This window comes from Pinus tabuliformis, chromosome 7 (genome assembly GCF_031772625.1).
Source record: "Pinus tabuliformis cultivar Carrire ecotype Pingquan chromosome 7, CPIR1, whole genome shotgun sequence".
In the NCBI taxonomy this organism is placed as follows: Eukaryota; Viridiplantae; Streptophyta; class Pinopsida; order Pinales; family Pinaceae; genus Pinus; species Pinus tabuliformis.
In genome coordinates, this window is record NC_142293.1 from 1,944,684,402 (window position 1) to 1,944,707,190 (window position 22,789).

Here is a 22,789-nt window from a genome sequence, read left to right on the forward strand (position 1 = left end):
GAACCTGCGTAAAGACCAGCAAAAGCTGCGTGAAAGCGTGAAAGACCGGGTATCATTTTTTTTTCCAGCCATTGCTAAATAATTCTGGGCTTGTATTCAGAAATTGTTTCAGAATTTCTTTTTTAAAGGAATGTGTGAGTGAAATAGGAGGAACAGAACAATTTTTTTTTGAAGAAAAGGAAATTTTAAGGGTTTTGGAGAAATAAGGAGACAATTTTTTTATTATTGAAGAAAAGAAAAATTTTAAGGGTTTTTTTTTCCTATTTGGAGAAATAAGGAGATATACTCTTTAGTTGAAGGAAAACCTAAAAAAAAAAGGAAATATAAAACCCTAGAAAGACTGAAACCCTAGGAAGGAGGAAAAATGGCCAAGATGTCGAATGCAAGATTCGAGGTGGAGAAATTCACCGGAAAGAGCAATTTTGCTCTTTGGAAACTGAAGGTTAAGGATCTGCTTGTGCAACAAGGGTTGCACAAGGCATTGGATGGGGTTACTAAGAAACCTACAACCATGACTACTTCAGACTGGGAGGACTTGGATGCCCGAGCTCTCAGTACCATCCGATTATGTCTAGCGGATGAAGTTCTCTTCAACATCGTTGAAGAGACTACGACACCAGGTTTGTGGGAAAAACTTGAAAACCTTTATATGACTAAATCATTAACCAACATAATTTATCTGAAACGACAGTTATACAGTCTTCGAATGAAAGAAGGTTCAAGCGTTGCAGAACATTTGAATGTTTTTAATACACTAATTTGTCAATTAACAGATATGGAAGTCAAAATACAGGAAGAAGATAAAGCCATAACCTTGCTGTGTTCTCTGCCTGAATCATGGGATCACTTCGTAACCTCAATAAGCTTCAGCTCTGCTGATTCTTTGAAGTTTGAATCAGTCGTGGGAGCTCTTCTGTCTGAAGAAGTACGAAGGAAATCCAGCACTGATACAACTGTGTCAGAAGCCATGGTCGCTAGAGGACGCTCAAAGGAAAGAGGAGACAAACCAAGGGGGTCTTCCAGGTCGAAATAGAAGGGCAAGAAGTGTAAGGCAAAATGTTGGAACTGCGGTAAGGTTGGACACTTGAAGAAGGACTGTTGGAAACGGAAGGAATCCGAAAACCTGAAGAACGAAGCGAATCAGGCTGATTCAGGTATGGTAGACGAAGTTTTATCTGCTGAAGATTTGTGTATGATAGATGAAACTTCACCTGAATGTAATGTCTCTCAGAGTTTTGATAGCTGGTTGTTAGACTCTGGTGCTTCGCATCATATGTGCCCACATAGAAATTGGTTTACTTCGTATGAAAATGTAAACGGTAGTTCTGTGTTTATGGGTAACAATATGTCATGTCAGACTGTTGGGATGGGAGATATTAGGATTAAGATGTATGATAACACAGTTAGAACATTAACTAGTGTTAGACATGTACCTGATTTGAAGAAAAATTTAATCTCTTTGGGAGTGTTGGATTCAGATGGTTATAAGTTTACAGGTCAGGATGGCGTCTTGAAAGTCTTCAAAGGTGCCCTTGTGGTTATGAAGGCAGAAAAGGTCGGGAATCTTTACAGGTTAAAAGGAAGTACTCAGGTCGGTGAAGCAGCGGTTGCGTCAGAAAAGGAAGAAGCAGGTACTCGTCTGTGGCATCAGCGTTTGGGCCATATGAGCGAGAAAGGTCTTCACATACTGATGAAACGTAAATCTCTTCCCGGTCTGAAATCCTTGAATTTAGATTTCTGTAAACATTGTGTGTATGGAAAACAGTGTAAACAGAGATTTAAAGTTGGCAATCATAATAGTAAAGATGTTTTAGACTACATTCATTCTGATCTGTGGGGGCCTTCCCCTGTTATGTCATATGGAGGTGCATTGTATTTTTTAACGTTCATTGATGATTACTCTCGTAGAGTTTGGGTCTATATGCTAAAAAGGAAAGCTGATGTATTCAATGTCTTTAAACAATTTAAAGTAATGGTAGAGAAAAGAACAGGCAAATCTATTAAATGTCTAAGAATTGACAATGGTGGTGAGTTCACTTCTGTTGAATTTGAACAATACTGTAAGGATGAGGGCATTGTTAGACAAAAAACTGCTGTCTATACTCCTCAGCAAAATGGTGTTGCTGAGCGTATGAATCGGACTCTTATGGAAAGAGCCAGAAGCATGATCAGCAATGCTAACTTGCAAAAGGAGTTGTGGGCAGAAGCAGTATCTACTGCTTGTTATTTAGTTAACAGATCACCTTCAGTAGCAATTGATTGTAAAATTCCTGAAGAAGTTTGGACAGGTTAGTCTTGTGACTTTTCTCATTTGAGGATATTTGGCTGTGATGCTTATTCTCTTATTCCGAAAAATCAGCGTTCAAAATTAGATCCAAAGTCAAAATGTTATGTCTTTGTTGGGTATGACTATGCAGTGAAAGGATATAGGTTGTGGGATCCTACATTGCGGAAGATAGTCATTAGTAGAGATGTAACATTTGATGAATCCTCTTTGTTAAAATCAAATGTTGAAAGAATTGAACAGGAACAGGTATCGCCGAGTCAACAAGTTCAGTTGGAGGCTAGATCTTTCGGTGACAGTCGAAAGGAAGGAGAGACTTCTGGAGACAAAGGTGTTGAAGACACAAAGGAAGCCGTTGAAGCTTCTGAACCAGTGCAAGTTTCTGAACCAGTTCAGCAACCAGTCGCTCTGAGAAGGTCTACAAGGGAAAGGAAAACTCCCAAAAGGTATGAAGATTCTGCTTCATCTGTTGCTTTGGTTACTGAAGATGAGGAACCTTCTTGTTATCAGGAAGCAGTAGATGATATAGATAGCGAGAAATGGAAAATGGCTATGGAAGAAGAAATGGACTCCTTAGCCAAGAACAATACCTGGGATCTTGTAGAGCTTCCTGAAGGGAGAAGTGTTGTTGGATGTAAATGGGTCTTCAAGCTGAAACAGAAGGTTGATGGTAGTATTGAAAGGTATAAGGCGCGACTGGTAGTGAAAGGGTATTCTCAGGTTGAAGGTATAGACTTTCATGAGATTTTTTCTCCAGTTGTAAAACTTGTTTCTATACGTACTATGTTGGCACTAACTGTGTTGCTTAATCTTGAGTTAGAACAGTTAGATGTTAAAACAGCTTTTCTACATGGTGATTTGAACGAAGAGATATATATGGAACAACCAGAAGGTTTTGTACGAGGTCGCAACAGAAGATTAGTTTGCAAGCTCAGGAAATCATTGTATGGTCTGAGGCAGTCTCCCAGACAATGGTACAAGAAGTTTGATTCCTTCATGGTGAGCCAGAACTTTATAAGAAGTGAGTATGATCATTGTGTGTACTTCAAAAGTTTCAATGACATGTTCATTATCTTAGCTTTGTATGTTGACGATATGCTTATTGCAAGCAAAAGCATGGAAGAGATCAACAGGTTAAAGGCTCAACTCTCTAGGACGTTTGATATGAAGGATCTTGGAGTAGCAAAACATATCTTGGGCATGGAGATACACAGAGACAGGAAAAATGGTAAGCTTTGGTTGTCACAGCAAAAGTATGTGGAGAAGGTACTTGAAAAGTTCTCTATGAATAATGTGAAACCTGTTAATGTTCCTTTAGCTTCCCATTTTAAGCTTTCTTCGGTTTTGAGTCCTAGAGCTGATGAAGAAAAGCAGTATATGTCTCATGTACCATACGCAAACGCTGTAGGCAACTTAATGTATGCGATGGTATCTACAAGACCTGACATTTCACATGCAGTTGGAGTTGTCAGCAGGTGCATGGCAAATCCAGGTAAAGAACATTGGCAAGCAGTGAAATGGGTGCTTCGATATCTAAGAGGCACAAGTGACCATTGCATCGTCTTTAATGGTAGTGAAGGATCAGTTTGCGGATATGTAGATGCTGACTATGTAGGTGATTTGGACCAAAGAAGATCTACTACAGGTTATGTCTTTACTCTTGCAGGTGGAGCAATTAGTTGGATGTCAAAGCTTCAAGAAACAGTTGCGTTGTCCACTACCGAAGCTGAATATATAGCTGCTTCAGATGCCAGTAAAGAAGCAATCTGGTTAAAGGGTTTGCTTGATGAGATTGTAAGGACGCAAGAGAAAGTGAGTGTACTTTGTGACAGTCAAAGCGCTATTCACTTGGCTACAAACCCTGCCTATCATAGGAGAACCAAGCACATTGATGTAAGGTATCATTTTCTGAGACATGTGATCGATGGCGGAAAAGTAGCTCTTAAAAAGGTCCATACACGAGAAAATTGTGCAGACATATTCACAAAGCCAGTTACAGTAGAGAAGCTGTGGTGGTGTTTAGCTTCTCTTGGCTTGCAGGAAAGATGATGAATGGGAAAATTGTTGTCAAGGTGGAGTTTGTTAGTTTGACAACGATTTAGTCGTTTTAGCAAATTTAGGTATAGTCAGTTCGTTGTAACGAATAAGTCTGTAACGGTTAATTAGTTGTAACTATAAAACAGGGATTTGCCCATGAAATGAAAAAGCGGTGAAAACTCATTGTTAAATAAAACAGTTCGATCCAAGAATTCAGTTTTTAGCATTCGGTTTTCTGGTCTTGCTGTTTCTCTGTTTTTCCTTTCATTTGATCAGCAATCTGTACTCCTTTGTAGCAACAACAATCATTTTATCCATCAGTGCACGTCACTTAGGTTTTGGTGCAACTAGAAGCCGCATTCTATGCTCGAGTGGCAACAGTGAATCGTTGAAGGGTTCTGAAACACAAATGTTCCTCGCAGCAAGAGCAGAAACCCTCCAATACAGACTCATCAATGTAGATCTACTCCATATGGTAGCTGCAACTTCAATTTTTGGCTCTTTTTTAATGCAGGAATTCTCCACGAAGGTACGTAGGCATGCATGCATCTACTGCTTTGCGTTAAATATTTTCCTGGTAAAGATACCCAAGATTCCACTTTCCAAAACTGAGTAAATAGATCAAATCATCACCTCCAACTATTTTGCAATCTCGGATACTCAGGCTTCGCAACCGCAAGCACTCACCAAATTTGCAGTTCAATTATGTCAGCATAATATGTGGAACCAGCTCTCATTCGGTGCTTTGCAATCTATCCACCGTATGGTGGGCCCTGGGCTCGTCGTCGTGTATATCATGTGGATCCACTATTTTCGTTGTAAACAGATTCCAAACCAGTCGGTGGCATACGTGGACCTGTGAACGAGTTCTAAGTCCACCGATCTCACGAATCAACGAACGTTGTAGACATGTTGCAACATGCATGAATCAATGAAGGATGCAATTAAGATTTGAATCACCAATCCCGTGATATTATTACTGAGCATGGGTCAGATCTATGGCACAAATAATATCTTCTGAATGGTTGATACATGCAACGTAACTTCCTCCTGTTGATTTGGGTTGAACCATCGATGGAGTAATAATATTGCCTGTGGCATGGGCCATATGCCACCTAATCTACATTTTCACAATAAAAACAACCACCCAACTGTAAACACATCAAACACATCAAATGTCCAGAATTCTCTGCAAAATAAAAATTAATGCATGCAACTCCAGCGCAATCTTCCACTAACTCCACCAAATCTGGAATTACTCACGGCAATTTCTGAGCCAAAAATTGATGCCTAAATTTTTGAGATTAACGTTTTCTGCTCAGAATAAACGTTCACAAAATTCCATCAAATCTTTTGCATGCCACGAGTCCTCCTTTCCCCAACGAAATGTCAATTCCAGAATTGACGTTGGACTATGAATTCCAATGCTGCACAGGTAACGCGAAAGTTTCCTTAATCGTGCCACAACCACCGCCAGTTTATCGTGAAACCATTGAATCTGAACGATGGCTAATATTTGTGTGGACTCCATTCAATGTGAACCCAAACCACATGTAACCATTCGTCGATGATTTGCCACTGGAAACGCATCAATAATCTCCATGCATCGAATATCAGCAATTGTCCATAAACCTTGTGGGTTTGACTGTCGTTGGTTTTGCCATTCATCAACGCATCTAGAGAGTGAATCTTGTTAATTAATTAATCTCACTTCCGATGGACCATGATCCTTACGATAGCAGTAGAAAATATGATGATATTCCTTCACCTCATATGAATCTAGAAGCAAGAGGAGTGGGTCAAATAATTGATGGACTAGAAGCAAGAGGAGTGGGTCAAATAATTGATGGAATAGAAGCAGTGATCCTCTAAATGCCAACAAAAGGATGAAAACAACATTCTTATATAAATCTAAGGAACCATAACTCTTGCCATATTATCTTCCACATGCTACAACATAGAGCCATGTAGTTTCGAAAGTTTTTAAGATCCTAGGGGCTAAAATAAAATCCAATTATTGGCATAATCCTTAGATTTACAAATTATGCAGAAATTCTAGCCATTTCTTACCACTCCAATTTAAAAGATCTTTTAATTTGATTTCATCATGTTTTGCTTCACACATACTCACCACTTGTTCTATTTTTGCAGAATCCTTTGGCATATATCTCTTCGAGGATTGTTTAATTTTTGCAGATTCCTTTGGCTTATATCTCTTCGAGGATTGTTTACTTGGCTTGTGAAAGAGCTCGGGATGCAGATCCCGACAACTATTGATCAAATGACCACTTCAATGACAATGAGTGTAAAAATCCTGAACTTGCGACTTCGTCTCGCCATTATCTTTCCTACAATTTTGAGATGGATTCTTTTTCCGCTTTTACTTAGAAACTTTCATGTGCAAAGACATTTTCTTCCAACACTTTGAGAATTTATGATTATATAGTCCAGAAAATGAACACATAATTCTATGCCAAATACCATGATTCTTGCTACCATGTTTCTTATAATTAAAGTAAACTATATGGTAATCAAACTTATTATACCTTCCATTATCTTTGTTGCATCTATGCTCAGGAGAACCTAGCTTGAACTCCTGCCTAAAATACTTCAATGTAGGTGTTTCTTCCTAAGCACCATTTGTTTCAGTAGTGTTGGAGCATTCTCCAATCTCCTCTTTGCGGTATCCTATTCTGGCATATCGAGGCCTCCCTTTAACTTCAATTGGTTTCTTGGACTCCAAATCCTTTCCCTTCGTAACCCATTTTAGATAACAATTTCGATCCAATTCCTCGAGTATGCTTTTTGAAGGAACCATGAGAATATTCTTCTTGTGAGGAAACTAAATATGAATGAATGTTGCTTACCTCGTTTACCTTAGAATATTGATGCTTTGTAAGGTTCTCTTTTGCAGCGTGCAATTGCAACTCCATTTCTTTGAGTCTATTTCAGAGTTCTTGCTTTTCATCTTCTAATATCTTCATCTGCTTTTGCAACTCAATGCTTTCTATGTCATGATTATACAATTCCTCTACCATTTTCTTCATGGTGAAGAAATATCGAATTTTTTTTGAGTCTTGATAAAGACTTGCAAAGAAAAGATCAAAATGGGATATTTTGAATTCTAGGGAATTACTTTCTCCTTGCTTGAAAAGAAGTTGTCAAATGTACCCACTAAGCGAAACAATCAACCGCTCTGATACCAAGTGATTAAAAAACTTGAGAGCCCTAAAACTTGTAACAAAGTCCTTTTAATTGACCATAAGGGCTTGGAAAATTAAGTTACAATTTGTCACATAAACATGTAAATATCAACATGAACTTGTAACTTAAAATGCATATAAAAGAACTTGATCAAACCATGAATAAGAAAAACATGAAGCATCAAGGTTGATAACGAAGTTCACCCCCTCCACTGGGCTATATATCTGGATTCGCCTCCAAAGGTGGAATCACTTTTATTGTCTTTCTTCAAAGAGGAATTTGTACAATGCTCTATCAAAAAAGGGTGGCCAAACCTAGAGTTGTCTTCTATTCCCAAAAAGACTTCAAGACTTGTACATACAAATAATTCCTTTAAAAGACCTCTTCAGCTCTCCAAGCTATCAAAAGCTATTTTCCAAATGAAGTTCTCAAGAATTATCCAAAAACTCTCTCAAGCTCTCTCTAGCAAAAAACAAAGAGTACAAAAAAGAAATTTACAACTCTTTTGAGATGCATAAACAAAGGAGAGAATATCTCCTTAGATCCACATTCCAAGGAGAGAATAACTCTCTTTTTCCATAAACATAGGAACTTATGAGATTCTTAAGGAGAAAATCTCTCAACTCCAACAAACTTGGACCTTATCCACATTTTTAAGGGAAACAATCCCATGAAAATCTCAACTCCCATTTGAAATTAGGAAAATAATTTGTGAGGTGGATTCTCACATTTAATCAATTTCATTTTTACAATTTAAATGAAAAATACATGAGCACATTGAGCATTATAGGCTCATGAAATTTTAAATAATTCCACCTTTACCAATCTTCCCATGAAATTTCCTTTGGCTTGGTACTCTTTGAAAACTGGTGGAAAGATCCTCATGGATCAAATAACCATGCACAATATACACCAAAATTTTTCCTTGGGAAACCCAAACTCGAGAAAATACCCAATAATATTTTCTAGGAGAAATTGTTCAATTCAATGTAATTACAATAGGATTTTTACAAGTCAACCTAGGAGCTCCTAGGGCTAGACCATACCATTGCTAGCCTTTGACCCTTCCTTCCAGCCCTGTCCTCAGTCTTTTCCACCCTCTTTGATTAGGTCTTGTCACAAAACAATTTGAACCTTCCTTTTAATCATCAACTAGCCTCCGTAAGGTCTCGACTGACCTCCTCTTAGCCTTGAGGCACCTTGGCCCTACTTCGCAAGGATTTGAGGCCTCTCACCGCCCTTCTTTTCATGTGGATTAGATCAAAACAAACTGCAACTACTGTTGTATTTTTGTTCACGGTCTCAAGGCCTTTTGACCCTCTACTGATCACATAACTAAGTTCTCAACCCTCTTCAAGGGATGCAACCTCCTTTAATCCACAGGAGAAACATTTTTATTCTTCAAAAAATAGAACAATGCTTCAGAACTTGCTTCTTCCACTTGTCCAATAGACAAACAAGTATCATGACTTCCTCTTGGATGCTATTCATCCTTCTTGAACCAAATGTACTTCAACTCAACCTCTCTTGGTTATCTATGGATCACTTGGGCTAGTATTTATTCACAAGCTGAGATTACTATGATGTGAATGTTGAAATGAGGAGATCAAATGTCCTTTTATAGTGTTTTGGTGGTGCCTAAGGGGAACATCTCCTTGTTGGGATGACTTGAACTTTTGGAGCCAACTTAAAGAAAATTAATTTAAATTTAAATTATCTTTTCTTTTATTAAGCCAACTTGACTTGCTAGGAATACCTCTTGCAGCTACCTGAAAAATCAACACTCCCTCTAGCTAGGGAGGTATTCATTTTGACTTCCACAAATGTCCACTTAGCTGAAAAATTTCACCATCCCAAAAAAATATTGGATGAACCCGCTATGTTAATGTATCCATCCACTTCATGTTCTGTTCCTAAACCATGTGGAAAGCATCTCGCATCAACATCATGCAAAGGATCTAGTCAACCACTAGCCAAATTTCCTTTGGTGATATGGTTAGGTCCCCCTTGACTGGGTAAAAGAAAAAAGTATCCTTGGGTCACCAACTAACCAAGTCGTCACTTGGAACTAGGTCAATTCTCCTTGACCAATGGTGAAACCCTAGGCCCATTTACCATTCCCCCATGTCATCACATGGTAGTTGAATGGTAAAATACTTGTCTGATTCTTTGAGGCACTCACTCTACCCACTAGCCAAGTAACCCTTGGCAATATGGTCAGAACCTTCTGACCAAGGGAACACTGTAGGCCCTAATGCTATTTGGGCCATTCTCCCTAGCCACAATATTACATGGCACCCAATTAATACTATTGACCTAAGGAGAATGTTTTCCATTATGCTATAACATTAACTCTCTCTCTCAATGAGGGAGGTATTCTCAACTACTCCAAGCCTGTCCCTGAAATATACAAACTTAATCAAGGACAAAGGCTTTGTGAGATTGTCAACAACCTGATCATTCATAGAAACATATTAGAGCCTCACTACTACCTTTTGTAACATGTCTCAGATGTAGTGGTACTTGACCTTGAATCCATCTGACAATCCATCTCAACCAAAACATGAAAACCCCATCACACCATGTCTATCTGGAAATGGAAGGCTAGGCTGAAAACACTATCACACATGGAAAAACCCATGACATGAGAAAAAAGAACCACATGCAATACCATGCATTCCAATATAGCAAGGACATCACACATGCAAATCGATACCTGCAAAGAATGCTATTGTAGCTGCTTGATCTTGCTTTTTCTTGCTTTCTCCTTCCTTCCTCTTTCCTTCTTTGCCTTTCTTGATCCAATGCCAAAGTGCTCCAAGAAAACTCTAAGTTTTCAAGAGTGTGTGAGAGAGACTAATGAGAAAGCTCCAAAATTGAACTGACAAAAGATACCAACTGATCCTAAGTCTTTTTATTAATTAGGCCTATATTTTCTACATTTTTCATTATTTTCCTTCATTTTCCTCCTTACATGCAACATGTGACCTTTCACCTTCCTTTTCTCTTAATTTCCATTATTTTCATAGACAAAATGTCAATTAATGCTACTTTACCTTTCCAAATTCCTTAGCCATTGCCTTTGCCAATTTCCTTAGCCATAATAAACCAATGAACACCCACACTAGGATGTTTTTCCCAACATTCAACTTGGAATAAGGGTCTCATAATCTGTGGTTATTATTTTTCTTCTATTAAATTTTATTACATGGAATTTTCACTAGAGATATTACAGAACCCTCCCCCTTGGGGGACACCGTCCTCGGTGTTCAACCACACCTATATCTCAACAAAATTGTTGAAAAGAAAACCAACATGACAACATAACAACATGACAACTATAATGAAATGACACCGATACCGCTTATTGGAGCTTTATAGCATAGCTCATGGCAGTATTTACATCCATATACATATGTACATATATCAAAACATCACCAAAACATCATATCAAAACTACTTTACCTAAACTGACAAACAATGAAGGATACATAGCTCACATCTTATCTGCCATCTCTCATGTAGCTTAATCGGGCCCAAAGTGCTTCCACTGCACTTTAACCTACTCGATTTCTCGGTTCCAGAGCATGATCACCTTTCTCTGCAATATACATTGAGGCTTCGACTGTATTTCTCCATCTGGTTCCACCTGCAATACAAACCAGTCAATCACATTATCATCATGTTTAACATACTTCTTAAGCAATGACTCATGGAAAACATCATGGAATTTCACTGTCGGAGGTAGTGTAAGTCGATGGGCTACTAACCCAATCCTCTAAATAGTTCTAAAAGGTCCACAAAACCATGGTGCCAGCTTCACACATAATCCAATCTGCCAGGAGCTCTTCTTCGATTTGATGTGCAAGTACACATGTTCTAGAACCTGGAACTCCTTGAAAAACCTATTATGATTTTCATAACTCTTCTTCCTATCCTGTGCTATTTTAAAATTCGTCTTGATTACCTTCATTTCCTATTCCATTTTCACTAACATGTCTGGTCTAATCAACACCCTGTTAACTAGATCACTCCAACTGATGGGAGTATTACAACTCTTCCCATACAATGCCTCAAATAGACTCATCTTCAAATATTCTTGATACCCATTGTTGTAAACGAACTCTACCAGTGGAAGATACTCTTCCCACTTTCGCTGCTGATGCATCACGTCCATCCTCAACATGTCCTCCAATATCCTGTTGACCCTCTCAGTCTGTCCATATGTCTGCAGATGACAAGATGTATTGAAGGCCAACTCTGTGCCCAAAACTACAAACAACTCCTGCAAAAACTTGGAAGTAAACTTTGCATCCATGTATGACACAATCTTCTTTGGAACAACATGAAATATGACCGCATCTCTGATGAACACCTATGCCATGTTCGTAGGTAAACATAGTATTCACTGGAATGAAGTGTGCAACCTTTGTCAACATGTCCACTAGAACCATGATGGAATCATGTTGTCTCACTATCCTCGGAAAAACTGTGATAAATTCCATGGAAATGACCTCCCATTTCCATTCTGGAATCGTAATCAGCTGTAGCAGTCCATTTGGATGCCTACACTTTGCCTTTACTTGCTAACAATTGAAACATCTAGCCACAAACTCTGCCACATCCTTCTTCAGATTTGGCCAATAATAAAACTTCTTAACTGTAGTCAATGTCTTCTGATAGCCTGGGTGAATGGAATATGGTTTCTCATGAAACTCCCTCAAGATCACCTTCTTGAGTTCACTACTATTTGGAACATATATATCGTCTCTAAACCTGACTAATCCATTTGCTGTAAGACAATATTCGACATCCTGTTCACCTGCATATGTGATTGTACCTATACCTATACTTTATTGTACCCTGTGCATAATCTCCATATACCTGTCATCCTGAGAACTTTCCTGCAAAAACCTATCCTGTAAGTCTTTCCCATAGAAGCTCATAGTTTCTATATGATTCACCTGTATCCACCTGCTAAGAGCATCTGCAACCCTGTTCTCTTTTCCCTTGATCTACCTGATCTTGAAGTCAATCTCACTGGTCATGGCCAATCATCTAGCTTTCTTGGCATTTAGATTCGGTTGGTCAAACAAGTATCTCAACCCACTGTGATGACTCATCAGTACAAACCTCCTGCCAAGAAGATAATGCCTCCACATCTTCAATGCATGAATGATCGCTGCCAACTCAAGATCATGTGTTGGATAGTTCTTCTCATGTTCATTTAGTTTCCGTGATTCATAGCATACCACCTGTCCTTCTTACATAAGCACTCCACCAAGTCCTCTTTTACAAGCATCTATACATACCACAAACTCTTTGTCTAGATCTGCGATCTTTAACACTGGAGCATGTGTCAACAACTGCTTAAGTTGCTCAAAACTATCCTCACACTCCTCTTTCCATTCAAACTTCTTACCTTTCCTCTGCAATGATGTAATAGGATAAGCAATCTGTGAGAATTTCCCAATGAACTTCCTATAATAACCTGCTAACCCCATGAATGACCTTACCTCATCCTCATTTCTAGGAGCTACCCACTCCATCATGGTTCTTATCTTCTTTGGATCCACTGCTATGCCCTCCTTGGAGACAACATGTCCCAAGTAATGTACCTCATTTTGAAAGAAACTGCACTTGATGAGCTTAGCATACAATTGATGCTCTCTCAACAATCTAAACACTGCTTCCAAATGCTCACCATGCTCTTCCTTATTTTTAGAATATACCAATATGTCATCAATGAACACAATAGAAAACTTGTCCAAATAGGGACACAACACACTATTCATCAAAAAAATAAATATAGTTGGAGCATTAGTCAAACCAAATGGAACTACAACAAACTCATAATGGCCATACCTGGTCTGGAAAGTTGTCTTGTAAATGTCCCCCTCTTTAATTCGTACCTGATGATATTCAGATCAGATCAATAGTCGAGAACACTACTGCTCCCTTCAACTGATCAAACAAGTCATCAATCCTCAGCAACAGATACCTATTCTTGATGGTCACTTTATTCAACTTACTGAAGTCAATGCATAGCTTGAGAGTACCATCCTTCTTCTTCACAAGAAATATCGATGCACCCCAAGGTGATACATTTGGCCTAATGTATCCCTTGTCAAGCATTTCCTTTAACTGCAACTTCAGCTCTACCAACTCTGGAGTGCTCCTCCTGTATGGTGTTTTTGATGTTGGTGCTGCCCCTGGTACCAACTGAATAGAAAAGTTTACTTCCCTGCGAGGTGGCAACTCTGAAATATCTGCGGGAAACACATCCTGAAACTGATATAGAACTACGTGTTTTCTAAAAACATCCACATCCTCAACTTCCTTACCATTTTTGCTACAAATATGCAATGCAAATAAAAGACACCCTTATATGCGACTGTGCTTTTACTGCATAGCCATCACTATCCTAAGTGATGCGATTTTCTTCTTTCCTTATAAGACCCTTGGTTCCCCATTTTCATCCAAGCACTCAATGGATTTGTCATAACAATCCACCTTGGTCCTATGAAGGTATAGCCAGTCCATACCCAATAGCATACTTTATGATCCCAACAAAAATACATTCAAGTGCGTTGATGTAGACATTCCATTCAACTCAAATGCACAAGCTCTTATCCAATGCTAAACTCTTTTCTTTGTAACTGTAACCAACTGCACTAACTAAGATTCTGCATGCACTTCTTTATTCAAACCACAGTTATCCACCAAGTTAGGACTAACATAATTATAATTAGATCTAAGGTCAATAAAAATAGAAACAACTTGTTCACAAAGTTTACCGTCCATCTTAATGATAGATGCCTGATGGTTTACCTACCTATTATCTCGTACTGCATAGATACGAGGAACACACTTATGAACATCCCCAATATTCACTGCCTCCTGTGCACTATATATCTGAGGCTTACCACCCTAATTCTATGGAATATATCTTGAGTTGCTCCTTACCGCATGCCCAACACTCCAACTGTCCAATACCATCACTTCTATGTTTTTGCTGTGACCCATGTCCCTGTCTAGCTGCATTGAAATTATTTTGTGGTGCCACATTTTCTTTCTCTTCTGCATTCTGAGGCCTTGTTCTGTTTGGTTACCATTTACCTTTACCTTTATCTTTCCCTTTCCATCCTTGCTGAGATTCATTCTTACGCTTCGATTGGTCATACAATACTTCAATTTCCCAATAACTTCCTCAAGTGACCGAGGCTCATCATACTCAATCCGATCTCTAAATGCTAATGGAAAACCACTAAAAAATAGCTGAACTTTAGCCTTCTCATATTTAAGATACGATACATACCTCAATAGCTCCAGGAAATTAGTCATGTACTCTTCATATGTCATTGATCCCATCTTTAGCTCATATAATTCTTTGGCCTTACCGTCGTAGTACCTTTCTGACAAGTACTTCTTCCTGAAAAGCCTCTTGAACTCATGCCAACTCAAGTCCTTTGTCCTAATGTCTCTGACCCGCTTCACATCTTCCCACCAGATATATGCTTTACCTCTCAGGCTGAAGATAACTACTCTGGCCTTCATATTATCTATGTAATTATGTAACTCAAAGAACTTCCTCATCCCAAGCATCCAATCCTCTGCATCTTATGACTTCTTCAAATATCCATAAAAAGTAGGTCGATTTGCTTTCTTAAATTCATCTGTAAAGTATCCCCTATAGCTCCTCCTGTAAGGATGATAATGATGACGATCATAATTCTTATCCAAACCAGAACTAGAGTAGTAGCTGTGTCCATCATCTCTCCTATCCGGAGGATCCAACAACGTGCCATATCTCACTGTGTCATCTCTATCCAAGCTGTGACCATCATGAGACCTACTGCTATATGCCCCATTAGTTCTATCCTCCTACCCATGGCTGATCTGAAGTGGCCCCTGTCGCTACAATTCTGGAAAACTCTGAAGGAGCATTGCATTCACCTCTGCTTGTTTCTCTTGTGTGCGCACGATTTTTTCATTGTTCGCCTTACAACTCCCTATTTCTTCCTTCAAGCTTCTCAATGTGTCTACTAAATTAAAAGAGTGCCCAACACCACGTTGCTCATTTGATTCATAGGGATAATCTTTGTAGTCTACCATCTTGCTAGTCATTTTGATCTCTTTCCTACAAGGTATACTATGTCTCATTTTCAAGATCAACCAATAAACATAGTACATGTATAACATAATCATGAAAACATATATACATATAATACCTAAGCATATAACCATATAACCATAATTCTAGCTAGAGTGCAGTGATCAATGCATGAGCATATCAACTACACATACTATGACTTCATGCATGACAACAACAACGATACCAATGTACACTGACAATATGCAAGAATAAACAACATGTAACAAATCATACACTCATGAAGACACACTTCAAAACAACAACGCCCTCTTTCACATGGTGACATCACTACAACCATAACTGACACCATGCATATGCAACAAGCATATATACCACAAGGATAATTAACACACGTTCAACCGACATGAATGCATGACAAACACACATCACCCATCCAGTCCAAGGGGTCAACCATGCTCTGATACCACTTTGTGGTATCCGATATGACCCAAAGAGAGCACAACATGCTCTGATACCACTATGTAACACCCTCATCCCACATCTACCCTAGTAACCGGCCAACTAGGGTAAATATGCCATGAGAGGCTAGTTATAAGGTTTGTACATGTATAACATAATCATGAAAACATATATACATAAAATACCTAAGCATATAACCATATAACCATATAACCATAATTCTAGCTAGAGTGTAGTGATCAATGCATGAGCATATCAACTACACATACCATGACTTCATGCATGACAAAAACAACCATACTAATGTACACTAGCAATATGCAAGCATAAACAACATGTAACAAATCATACACTCATGACGACATTATTCAAAACAAAAACTCCATCTTTCACATGGTGACATCACTACAACCATAACTGACACCATGCATATGCAACAAGCATATATACCACAAGGAAAATTAACACATGTGCAACCGACATGAATGCGTGACAAACACACATCGCCCATCCAGTCCAAGGGGTCAACCATGCTCTGATACCACTTTGTGGTATCCGATATGACCCAAAGAGAGCACAACATGCTCTGATACCACTCTGTAACACCCTCATCCCACATCTACCCTAGTAACTGGCAAACCAGGGTAAATATGCCACGAGAGGCTAGTTATAACGGTATTCAACCTCCTAGGTGACCTTAAGGAAGTGGAATTGATGGAAACACACCACACAGACCTTACACATCAACAACAGAACCCCCAAGATCCATCCCACTGAGTTTCTAGACCATTAAACCCTTGGACGCTCCCTTGATATGGACAAGGGTCCGTCTGGGAGGCTCCAGATGCTCCCACAACATGGGTATGCATGCATTTGGGGACTTTTCTCCTCATACTTGTGCCCACAACTCTGGAATTTGTGCCACTTTTTGAGGTGCAGAGCCCAGGTTGCTGCCTAGAACTTAATGACAGGTTCATAAATGAATTTACACAATAGAACAATTGACAAGGTCTAGACTGGACCCCTACTAGCCATGACAGACATTTCGTCAAACATGTCACAAATATGTAATCTACAGGTTTAAATAATAGATCTGAGTATAGGGGTCTCATACTTATCTGATAATTTCTAAGAAGCATTGTTCCCTTATATCATTAGCTGCATTAGCGTCTATTAGGTCATAGATACATTGTTTATTCATTTACAAATCAAAACATGAGGAGAGCCATACATCATAATTATCATAAACATGCTTATAACCAACATAATAACAACAAAAATATCAAGGATATATCAACCATAGAATCCACATATAAACCAATACATTTACACATAAGATACCAAGGAAATAACCTCTTATTAATGAATGCAAAAGCCAACCCAATATGGGGCTACCACGTTCCACCTGACCATCACCCTTGTGCCATATTCCAAGCATGAATGTGCGACTCAAACCAAAAGAACCAACCAGGGCATCCCAAGGCTAAACCACCTCACCCTCATCAATAGAAACTAGGATTTACTGCATTTGACACTGGATCACTAGGCCAAAACAAGCATGGATTCCACCAAATTTCTCCACCTACACTGTGAGGAATTTTCCCGTCTCCTAGTCACTCAGGGTTTACCACAATCCCCACTGGATCAATAGGCCCTAAACTGAGACTCCACTCTCCAGGCTTTACCGCATATCCCATTCTGGGGTTACTAGGCTTGATGGAGAGAACCCACCTCTAGGATTTACTGTATATCCCACCATTCACCGATAGAGGGTTCCTAGGCCCATCGAGGCAACAAAAACTCTAGCTTTACTACAACCCACAGTCTGGTTCAGGGGTTACTACGCCATGTGTTCTTTTATTTAGAGATCCATCTTACTGAGCTTCGAATCCATCCGATAATCTAGCTCAACCAAAACATGAGAACCCCATCCCATGGCTATCTGGAAATGACAAGGCTAGGCTGAAAAAACTATCACACCTGGCAAAACCCATGCCATGACAACAAAGGACCACATGCAATACCATGCATGCAAAATCTAGCAAGGAAATCACACATGAAAATTGATACCTGCAAAGAATCCTATTGTAGCTACTTGATCCTGCTTTTCCTTGCTTGCTCCTTCCTTCCTCTTTCCTTCTTTGCCTTTCTTGATCCAATGCCAAAGTGCTCCAAGGAAACTCTAAGTGTCCAAGAGTGAGAGAGAGAGATTAACGAGAGAGCTCCAAAACTTATCTGACAAAATGTACTAAATGATCCTCAAAAGCGTTTTTATCAATTAGGCCTCTATTTTCTTCATTTTCCTCCTCACATGCAACCTATGAAATCTCACCTTCCTTTTCTCCTAATTTCCATTATTTTCATAAATAAAATGCCAATTAATGTCACTTTGCCTTACCAAATGCATTAGCCATTTCCTTTTCCAATTTCCTTAGCCATAATAAACTAATGAACACCCACACTAGGATGTTTTTCCCAACATTTAACTTGGAATAAGTGTCCCATAATCCGTGGTTATTATTTTTCCTTAATTAACTTTTGTTACATGGAATTTTCACTAGGACTGTTACACACCATAAACTAGCTCAGAGTGTTCATTGCAAAGCAAATATCAGGTCTAGTATTAACCAAATACATCAAGGATTTGATCAACTGTTGATACATAGAGGGATCCACCAAATCTGAGTCAGAGCCTCTTAGCTTCTTCAGATTGGTCACCATGGGAGTGGCCATGGACTTGCAATCCATCATCCCAAATCTCTGAAGGATTGTAATAATATACTTCCATTGATTAAGGAGGATCTCACTTGGCTTCTGCCACACTTCTAATCCCAAGAACTAATGCATCAAACCTAGATCCTTCATCTCGAACTCAGAGGTCAACTTACTCTTACACTGATCAATGAGATTTTATGTTCCTATAAAAAACAAGTCTTTAACATATAACAACAAGATCACATGCTTTACAATATTTAATAAAGTTTGGGATCGACATCACTCTTGGTGAAACAAAGACTCATCGAGTATCCATTAATATGATAATACCAAGGCCAAGGTGTCTTCTTGAGTCCATACAAGGCCTTCTTCAGTCTAAAAACATGATACTCCTTCTCATGTACTTCAAATCCCCAAGGTTTCTCTGTGTGTAGTTCTTCCACAATCACTCTAATGAGGAAAGTGGTTTTCACATCCATCTTGTTATTCCCTACAATTTCCTAGGCTGAGGAGGAAATAAAAAAAGGTAACCTCGAACCACTTTTATTTCAATGGCTAGCCCTAATATATCAGAGAGGGATCTCTCTAAGGATTTGTCAATGAATAACTAAATAAATAGGTTTTAGGCTAGATATACAAGTCTTGTTTGAGTATTTGAGAATTTAGGGTTTTTAGTTTGCTGGACTAGGAATTAGGGTAGGTAATTAGGTCAAGACCTCAAGTGTACACTAACAGGTATAAAGAGTAGCTAGATATCAACGCGTTATGGTGAACTTAAGATTTTATCAATGTAGTATAAGTTTGAGAGTTTAAGAGAACATAACGAGCATGTATAAGCATGAATTCATTAGTCATATAAGAAAAGAAACACAAGCATGATTTTCCACATAAACAAAGCTTAAATCTAAGAATTTTGTTTATATGGTTGCAAGGAAAACCATAAGAAGAAGAAAAACCATGAAAAGAGAGATGATTTCATCAATTAGAAACTGATCTGAAATGAAACTAACACCATAGACTCACTGAACAAGTATTCCTAAAATATAACTGCCATTGCTTCTTGATTAGTTGTAAGAAAACATAAGGTACCACCCTCTCCACAAAAGTCCAACCCTTCTCTTTGAATGAGAAATGATACATATAGACTCAATCAAACAACTTCCTCACCTTCAAGAGTCAAATTCCTAAGTGGTGGCACTGTTTCCAAGATTCTCTCAACCAACAAGTGAGAGTGAGAAGTTCAAACACAAACTCTTCTGTTAGACTTCAAATTGAGTCTTGCAACCTTTATTAAGCCTAATTAAGCATAAAAAAACCTATCATGCATATTTATTTATGATTACATCATCTAAACCTCGAACTACTGAATTTACATCATGAGTTTAACTTTGACCAAGTCAAACAAAAAACCCGAGAAATTACACAGTGATTTTTTTTAAATAAAAACTTAGAAATTTGTCATAAGCGCAGTGCCAACTTTTAGGCCACTTTCAGGTGTCTTACAGAGATCAAATTTGAAATATGAGAGAATGGTCAACAAGAATTTCCTATCTAGTTTACATAACATCTTGAATTTTTGAAACTTACCCATGGGAAGGCCTTCAAACAGTGGTTCTCCCAAGGTGACTCTATAAGCGCAACACCCATATGAAAAAGGAGGCATAAAGGTGATTTTTTGAGGGTTTTTTGCCTTTTCTACTTGTTAGAAGCTCAAATTTTGGAGTGCCAACAGTCAAAATTGCATGTAGAGGTCATTCAGAATCCAAATATGCAAGCCATTTTCCATTTGGAGGTCTCCACACTAAGCGCAATGCCCAGGTCGCTGTGTTTGTAAATTACACTGTTTTTTAAAACAGTAAAAAACCATCAAAATTTGAACAAGACAAAAAATTCTTCAAACCTTTTGAAAATTGCTGAGTGAAGCTATAATATGATATTCTATGCCATGAGGGAGGCCTCAATAAGTAAATCAAGCTTCTCCTTGTCCTTTTGGCTTGTTAGGGTTTCCTTGAGCTTCTTTTTCAAATGCTTGACCCTCATGTTGCAAATCATGTTCCTAGTCTGATAATGGTGGGCCATGTGCCTCAATAGCTGGTTGTTCCTGTTGGCTTTGTCAAGAAGCTGTTCTACGTGACCATTGACCTTACCTAGCCAATACTCTCTATCTTCACTGATCTCCAAGGAAATTCTATCTTCAATGCCCAAGTCTTCATCTAGTAGGTTATGTCGTTTTTCTTTATTCAATGCCCTTTTGAGTCCTTTAGTCCTTGGTTTCTTCTTTCCAACTTGTTTCTCCTTTTCATCATGTTCACCAGGCTCTAAAACTGCTTTACCTTTACCTCTTTGCTGTAGCACCTTGGATTGCTCTTTCTCCATATTAGTTGTTTGGCATTAAGCTGATTGCTTTCTTGCTCAAGGAAGGAAATGATGAATCTTTCCCTTGACATATTGTCCATGAGCTCTCTGACTTGAGAATCCTTCTCTTTGATAATTTTTTGCAAGTTTTAAGGTTCATCTTCTACCTCCAAGTCAAATAATTCAAATTCATGTTCAATTATCTCCTCATCCTGTACCCGTGATCCCTGTTTTGTTGATGTAGAAAGCAAGGCCCCTTCCACAATCTGTGGAGCAAACACTTGCCTATTTTTTGCAAACACTAGCCTAGGTCCTCTATGATATGTCTCAACCTCTTTATCCTTTTTAGTGTTTTTTCTCCTCTTAACTTTCTTCACTACAGTAGTGCTAGATGTTCCTACTTCCCTTTGAGGCACTCATGATGGTGATGGAATAGGACTAACAGGCCGAGCTGGTGGTGTAGTGAAGATATCATTCTAAAAGAAGGTTTCCCATGCAATAATTAACTGATTGAGGTGATGAAGGAACATTATCTTGATTAGAGAGCGATGGCAAAGACTATTCACCTGCTTTTCATATTCTTTGTTCTGTAGAATGTAATCCATCGTGTCAATGCTCCTGTACAAATAGTAAGGGTGTTGAGCTAATTTGTGGACCTAAATTAACACAATTATTTCTTATCAATCCAGGTTGTTTATGCTTTGAGGCAAGTTCACTATATGTGAAGATCAGATGTAATCAAACCTTGAAATATAAGTTATTCAAAAGCTAAAAGTAATACATTCTATAACTCTAATTCAGTCAACTTAAAAAGAGAAAAACATTGAAAGGGTTCTTGACCTCAAGAAGTCCACCTTCACCTCAATTATCACTTAATGAATCAGAGATTGAAACCAAAAGCTTAAGATGGATAAATTAGTAATGAAAGAAACTCTTAACTTAAGAGACACATAAGGTATTCCATCATAATTCATTCATCTCAATATCCAAATCTCAATGAAAAACTACTTGCATGCAAACAAAAGAAACTAGTTTTGATTCATCATTTTAGCAGAAGGGATGCCCAACTTGAACACCTATTTTTCCAACTCAATAAAGTGATGAATAAGCTATTAACTAATGAAATCAATCACTATGCATAAACCATAAAGCAAACTGAAATAAAGCTTTGAAAAACTAGTGCTACAATCAACCAGATTACAAGGAAATGAAACTAGTTAACAAGGAAGTGTACTTAGCTTGGAATGGGGGCCCTCCACCCTTGCCTTGCACACTTTGAGAGGTGATATCAGAAGCTTAAATTCAGTCACACATCCATAGCATTGAATAGAAAAATAATAATAACACAAATCTTCAAATTAACTCCTCAACAAAAGATGTCACAGCATAAGAGTATATCACAAAATCAATACATAAGCCATCAAAGTTTTGGCTTTAAATAAGAAGTCTCATGAACAAACTGATCTATATTCACTCAAACAAACCCATCTACTCTCATCCACCTATATAAGTCGAATTCATTACTCCCATCCCAAGAAAGATGACCATTCCTATGAAATCTCAAAACTGCCCTATTTCTATGGGATTCCTGAATGACTAGTCATGGTTGACTAGCCCCA